Source organism: Adiantum capillus-veneris, chromosome 4 (genome assembly GCF_014529385.1).
Source record: "Adiantum capillus-veneris isolate H3 chromosome 4, ASM1452938v2, whole genome shotgun sequence".
NCBI lineage: Eukaryota > Viridiplantae > Streptophyta > Polypodiopsida > Polypodiales > Pteridaceae > Adiantum > Adiantum capillus-veneris.
The window spans coordinates 30,698,434-30,704,858 of NC_140934.1; positions in this window are offsets into that span (position 1 = coordinate 30,698,434).

Below are 6,425 nucleotides of genomic sequence, written 5' to 3' on the forward strand. Positions count from 1 at the left end.
TTTGTCATATTTCAATTGTTTTTTCAATTAAGTTATTTGAAAATTACTACCATTTCTTTATGAGCTTGACATAGTCTCCTGCTTGAATCATGATGGTATCCACGAAGTCTTTAACACTGAAAAGTTCAATGGTAGCAACTCATTGTGCAAAAAGGAAATTAATGATGTTCTAATTCCAAAGAAACAACTCAAATCTTTGAATGGTTTAGTAGTTAAGCCTACTGCCAGATTTGTTGCAATTGCTAATTTACCATTAGATTGCATTTTGTAAATCCAATTTACTTAACAGTCACTAATGAGAAGACCATTGAGTTGCATCAGAAAGACCTATACAAAACTAATGAGAAAGAAACTACTCCTAACAAAGTATCTCATGAAGAATTTTTTTGATTTGATAATGAAGAAGATGTTACCATTGCCTCACATTTGAATGAGCTAAAATTAGTTTTAGTTGGCTTGAAGCTCAGAAAATGAATTTAGAAGTGGAAATCAACAAGATGAGTGTAATGCGGGTCTCTTTGTTGATAGAGGTAGAAAGCAATTCAAGGAAAAGTCCCATGATAGAAGCAAGCTGCATGGAAATTGGGGTAAAGCTAGGGACAAGAGAGATCTTGAGTACTGCCATTGTAAGAAAAAGGGGTAACTTGTAAAAATTGTTGTAAGTGGAAGGAGGAAATTGGTAACTTAGGACGACATTCTTATTATTTGTCTTATATAGAGTCATGGCCACAGTCTTGTCGGTCCCGTAGGTGCATGGTCAAAGATTGGGTGATTGCTGATGAGAGGTGCACCACAGGCTTTTTTACAGTAGAAATTAGTGCTGACTGGCCAAATGTGGACGTTCGTATGTGAATGAAATGACCCACATAAAAGCCTTGTAACCTCCTTTTTCTTCATTTTCAAAGTACTAATGCAATGCTCTCGCTCTCCTTATCTCTCACCTCATCCTCTTGTTGCATGTGAATGTGAGTGTGTGTGATCACGAGAGAGAGGGTGTGGACGATAGAGCAATGGCGGCGAGGTGGTCGAGAAGCAGAGGCAATGTCTCCTACGATGCGAATTTCTCTCATTAATGGCTACGCAGCGAGGTGAGTGAGACCAGTTGCATCTATTGAGCTTGTTTGCAACAAGGTTGTGTGCTAACAGCCTTCGTGGCTCATGCACAACACACGACAAGGCCCTCTGAAGTTGATATTCTTGGCATCACTGCAAAGGAGCATGATGTGCGTCAAGCTCTAGGTGTAGATGTGATGCTGTTTTTTTGTGGTACGCTACATTTCTGCAGGAAGGTCTAAAGGATGTGTGTGTGTGTTGATGTTCAGGTTCACTATCCACCACTCTTGTTGCGCACTGTTCTGAATAAGGTTCAAGTTTTATGTAATTTTTTTTTTTTTTGGTTTAACTACAAAGAATTTTTGTTTTATTTTTTGTAATTTGTTGAAAGGCTTTGTAATTTATTCGAAGAATGGGATTTTTAAAGAATTTTTAGTTCTTTTTTTTTTTGCATTTCAATTTATGAAAAAAAATTAAAAAATAAAATAAATTTAAAAAATCGCAAACATAAACCTAGGGGAAAGAGGAATCATTTTGTTTTTGGAAAAAAAATTGAATAGCAAAATCCCCAATTGTCCTGATCCCCATCCTCGCGCCTGAGCCGAAGCTCATGCTCTGTCTTGGTCTTGGTCTTTTGATAATAGATATGTTTGAAGTTATATATATATCCTACTCCTCCAAGAGGTAAATAAGGCATGTGAAGGCTCCACCTTTCCCTCCACATTCCTCCCTTACATTTCCACTTCCATCCACTCGCTTAGGTAGAAACTTCTTATCTTAAGGGTTACGGGCACCTCGGTTGCTCAAAAGATGTGTTGTAAAGTAAGTCAAGTTCTCCTAAGAGAGACACTTTTTTTGAGCTATCTCATGTCCTACTCTGCATTGCAAGCCCCCCAAAAAAAAAAGAGAAAACAACTAACAAAACAAAGAAACAAAACACACAAATAACAAAGAGAATGTCTCAGTGCGCTTACCAACACTTGTAAGACACTGAAGTCAAATGTATTTATGCTTCGGACAAGTGCTAGAGCTTGAAACATAGAGAGTGCCTCAATTCATGACTCACTATCCACCCATGTTAGGCTCTGGGCCTTCGGTTGGAACCTAAGGTAGTGCGATCCAAGACCCACACATTGCGGATGGTGACTCTTCACCTTTCACATCTCATGTAGACCTTGCACTCCCAAAGGGTGTCCATGTGGATATCCTATCCACTACATTTACTGAAGGCCCTACAAAGTTATCACCCTCTAAATTTCTATCAATTGATGGTAAGATTCTTGCAAAATTGCAAGAGGTCGAACATTATATGCAAGCCGCTGGAGAGAAGAAAATCGAAAGCTTATGCATGATAGAACAGTTCCGAGCAATGACAGCAAAGACCCCTATGACAGCAGTCGTACCAATCGAGCAATCGCGTTCTCCTGAGTTAGTAGTCACTAAGAGTCAAACCATATGGAGACACAATGTATCCACTTCAAGGATAACCTCTAGTACACCAATCGTAGAAGGAGTATTTCTCAAAAGTTGGAAATATGACCTGCAAACTGAAACTCTGACCAACCTATAGACGGGCTACACATACCATGTGGGTTGGTTAGATGTTGTACAATCCACGTCTAGTGCCACCAGTCTAGAAGAGTAACAAAATATGGTCTATGATATCGTCTATAGTATTGTCCAGTTGGGGAGGTAAAACAAAGGAATTAACCGGGATTTTAATGGGTCTTATGAGATTCTTGGATACGGCCAAGGCCAAACAACCAACCCTATCGCAAATGGAGACTCCTTTGGTGGGGTCCATGGATCCATCATATGTTGTTTTCCTGAAGGCTCAATGCAGTTTGAGCCCACAAGTAGTACCTTTATTTTCCCAGACCTAGCTCAATGTTCTCTTGGAGACCACTTTACTCCAGTGATGAGCATGATGGAAGGTACACCCTTGGCCTAGATCGTTAGTACTGCACTGCTACCTAGTAGCGTAGGGCCTATAATAGTACCTATAAGTATGCATCAATCTTATGTACCTATTGTTTTGCCACCCATGCTCATGTGGCTCCTACACCCTCAATTGTTCCAATGGATTATGCTCCACGATCAAATTATCTGAGCTCTTATTTAAGTGGAGCTATGCCATTTAACAATAACATATCATACCCCACATCTACTATGCCTAGGGCCACACCTGTGAACTTTGGACCGCCGCTTGGAACAATGCCATACCAAGCATGGGACCCAAGGACAGTGAGTATGCCAAGCTTAATGCCAACCCCCATGCCACATGTGGTTCCAAGAGCACCTACTGTACCTGCTCAACTAGATGATTTGGTAGTATTCACTCAAAGCATTGATCTATCTATTGTGGAGAATATGTGAAGCATCCCTGAGAGAGAGAGAGAGAGAGAGAGAGAGAGAGAGAGAGAGAGAGAGAGAGAGAGAGAGAGAGAGAGAGAGAGAGAGAGAGAGAGGCTAGAAGCAAGGCGGTAAAAATAGCCAAGCTCACCCAAAAATTCAGCGGTAATGGAGATGTTAGGAAGCATATTGAGGTATTCAAACATGTATGTGATTCCCTAGAAGATCACAATGAGCTACATAAGTGCCTCTACATAAGTGCAAGGCCTTAAGATTGACCCTGAGCGTGAAGGCTAGAGTGTGGTATAGGACCTTAAGGGTTGAAGAGCGCACACATTACCCTACCCTTAGGAGATTTTTCTTAAAAGAGTACATGCAAGAGGGTGTGCTTTGGGGAGTAGCTTTTCAACTCCAAAAAGACAAATGATAAGAAGGAGAGCCAGTGAGAGATTTTATTAGTCGTTTGAAGCATTTGAATTCTTTTTGTACCCTAAATGAGCGTTTCAACAATAATAAACTGCTTGATAGGTTCATTAGAGGGTTGCAACGTGAGGATATTTGCAATGCCCTAGTCATTAGAGGTATCAAAACTTGGGAAGGAATCACTGCTAATGCGATCCAATTAGAAGACACTTTAATGATTGCAAGAGAAAGGGTGTCTTATGAGCCACTCTTGTCACCAGCATCTAAGCATGAGCCAATGATAATAAAGCCTATTGTTAAAGAGAAAAAGATATCTGAGATGAGTTTGGCAGATCTCACCAACACTATTCAAGAAAGCCTTTAAGATAATATTACTCTACAAAACAATTATATGTATCCAAGGAGGGAGCAATAATGATGCTCAATTTGTTTAGGTCCAAATAGCACCACTAAATGCCCTACCTTCAAAGTAAAGATTCATGGGAATTGCAATGCATGTGGTATGTATGGCCATCAAGCTAAGGATTTCTTAGTGCTTAAGTGTATAATGGAAAATAGACAACCTTTAGCTTGAACGGACTCGCCTCAAGTTCTTGCATTAATGCATGCCCCACCTATTGAAAAACCATCACATCAGTTAGTCTTTAGTACCCAAAATGTTTTCCAAACCACACCATTACCACCTCCAGTGCTAGGACCGTACCCTCCACATTTGAGAGTTACCCCTATAAACCAAGTAAGTTGTGAGCCATCTAGTGCTTATTTGGACCGTGAGGATGACATAGACTCTGGTGTACCGCATGGAGTTGATACGCTTGAGGAGTGTCCCCACTACTACATATAGGACCCTTGGGGACATGTGAAGCATGTATATCAAGCAGCTTCCCTTACAGAAAGAGGCCAAAACATTAACATCACTGCTAGGAGACTGCCTCTTCATGCTACAAATATAGTGGACCACATTGTGTACCTGAGTGTACTATTAGAATACAAAGAAATGCTACACAAGTGCAAACAAGTCAAGGGAGAATATATGCAATGCCAATACTTATGTGTAATTGTTGTGGCATAGATCATTTGATTTCCCAATTTTCCAATAATCCAAATTCACCAAATATCACACCATTGAACTTAATCGAGATTACCAATGGGACACCACAAACTACACATGTGGTATCAGTACATGTAATCACACGATCGATGCTCCAAAATCTAAATTATATCTTTGAGGAGAGACATGTTGCATCAATCGCCCAAGTAAGGAAGAATAAAACATGAAGGAAGAGAACGCTAAAGGCTACAAATTCAAACCCTAGTTCAAAGACTAGCATAGGGGCTAGTGATGACCCTATGTATATGAACGACCCTAAAGATGACTCAGATTCAATCCAGAGCATAGAAACTAAGACAACCATCATGAGGGAAAAATCTAATGGGGATCACCATGAGGTAGAGTCACGCAAGGACACCATTAGGGGAGGGCATAAGAAAACCACTCACATATCAACAATGATTCAACGTTTGCCTTCAAGGCTAACCAAAAGGGACAAGAACCTCCAAGAGGAGCCACAAGGGCAAAAAAAAAAGGAAACCACAAAGAAGATTGGGACTTACCCAAACCCTGTAGAGGAGATTGAGTGAGTCAAGCACTTAAAAAAAATCCTAGTAGAGGAGACCTAAAGGAAACTAGAGCCAGAGCCTAGGCAAATCAGGACTATGGCACATTGTTTCCCATGCAACCTCAGCCTCATAAAGACCATAAACCATTAGCCATACCTAGTATCATCCAGGAAGAAAGTGAGTTTAAGACATAGTAAACTGGGCATTATCTATTTGAGAGGATTTTTAGTGAGGGAATACACGACCTCATCAAAGACGTGGAGATCCCATCCTCACCAAACTTAGGTCACAAAATAGAACCTCAAAAAGTACCATTGAATATTGCAAAATTAATAGATTTCATGGCGTATGAAGTCAAAACCACTATCATATCTGTTGTATTGAGATCTTGACCTATTCCTTGCTATTTGGGTATTTGTCAATGGAGACCCGAATGTCGGGTTACCTCAATTTTCACAGATGGATCTAATGCGACTTTAACAATCACTACCTAAAAGATTAATTGTGAAGGGAATCCTTGATGGTGGTGATTGGATAAGCATTGTAATAACTAAAAATTGTTAAGACTCTATGGGAAGACCTCACCTAGAAGTCACAAACATAGTGGTAAAAATGGCCAATGGCAATATTGTGAAACCTATATACCTTCATTATTATGGATTCTCCAAGCATCCTATGTCATATGAGATGATTTTAGAACGTACTTTCATGAGGGAAGAAATATTGTGCATGATTGGTCTAAAAACCATGTCTACTTACAGTTCCAAGACTCTATCACTTGAGTTGATCTTGTAAACGATTGAGCACATTCTTTAAGGAACGGATTTATAATTGACAATTGATATGATACCGCGATTCACTCAGTCCCACTACAATATTGTTATACTTGTAAGAAGGAGATGGACATTGGGAAGGACTCGCCTTGTATGAATTTCTTTCCTGAAATGGTTGAGTCGGACAATGTCGATTGGCTACAC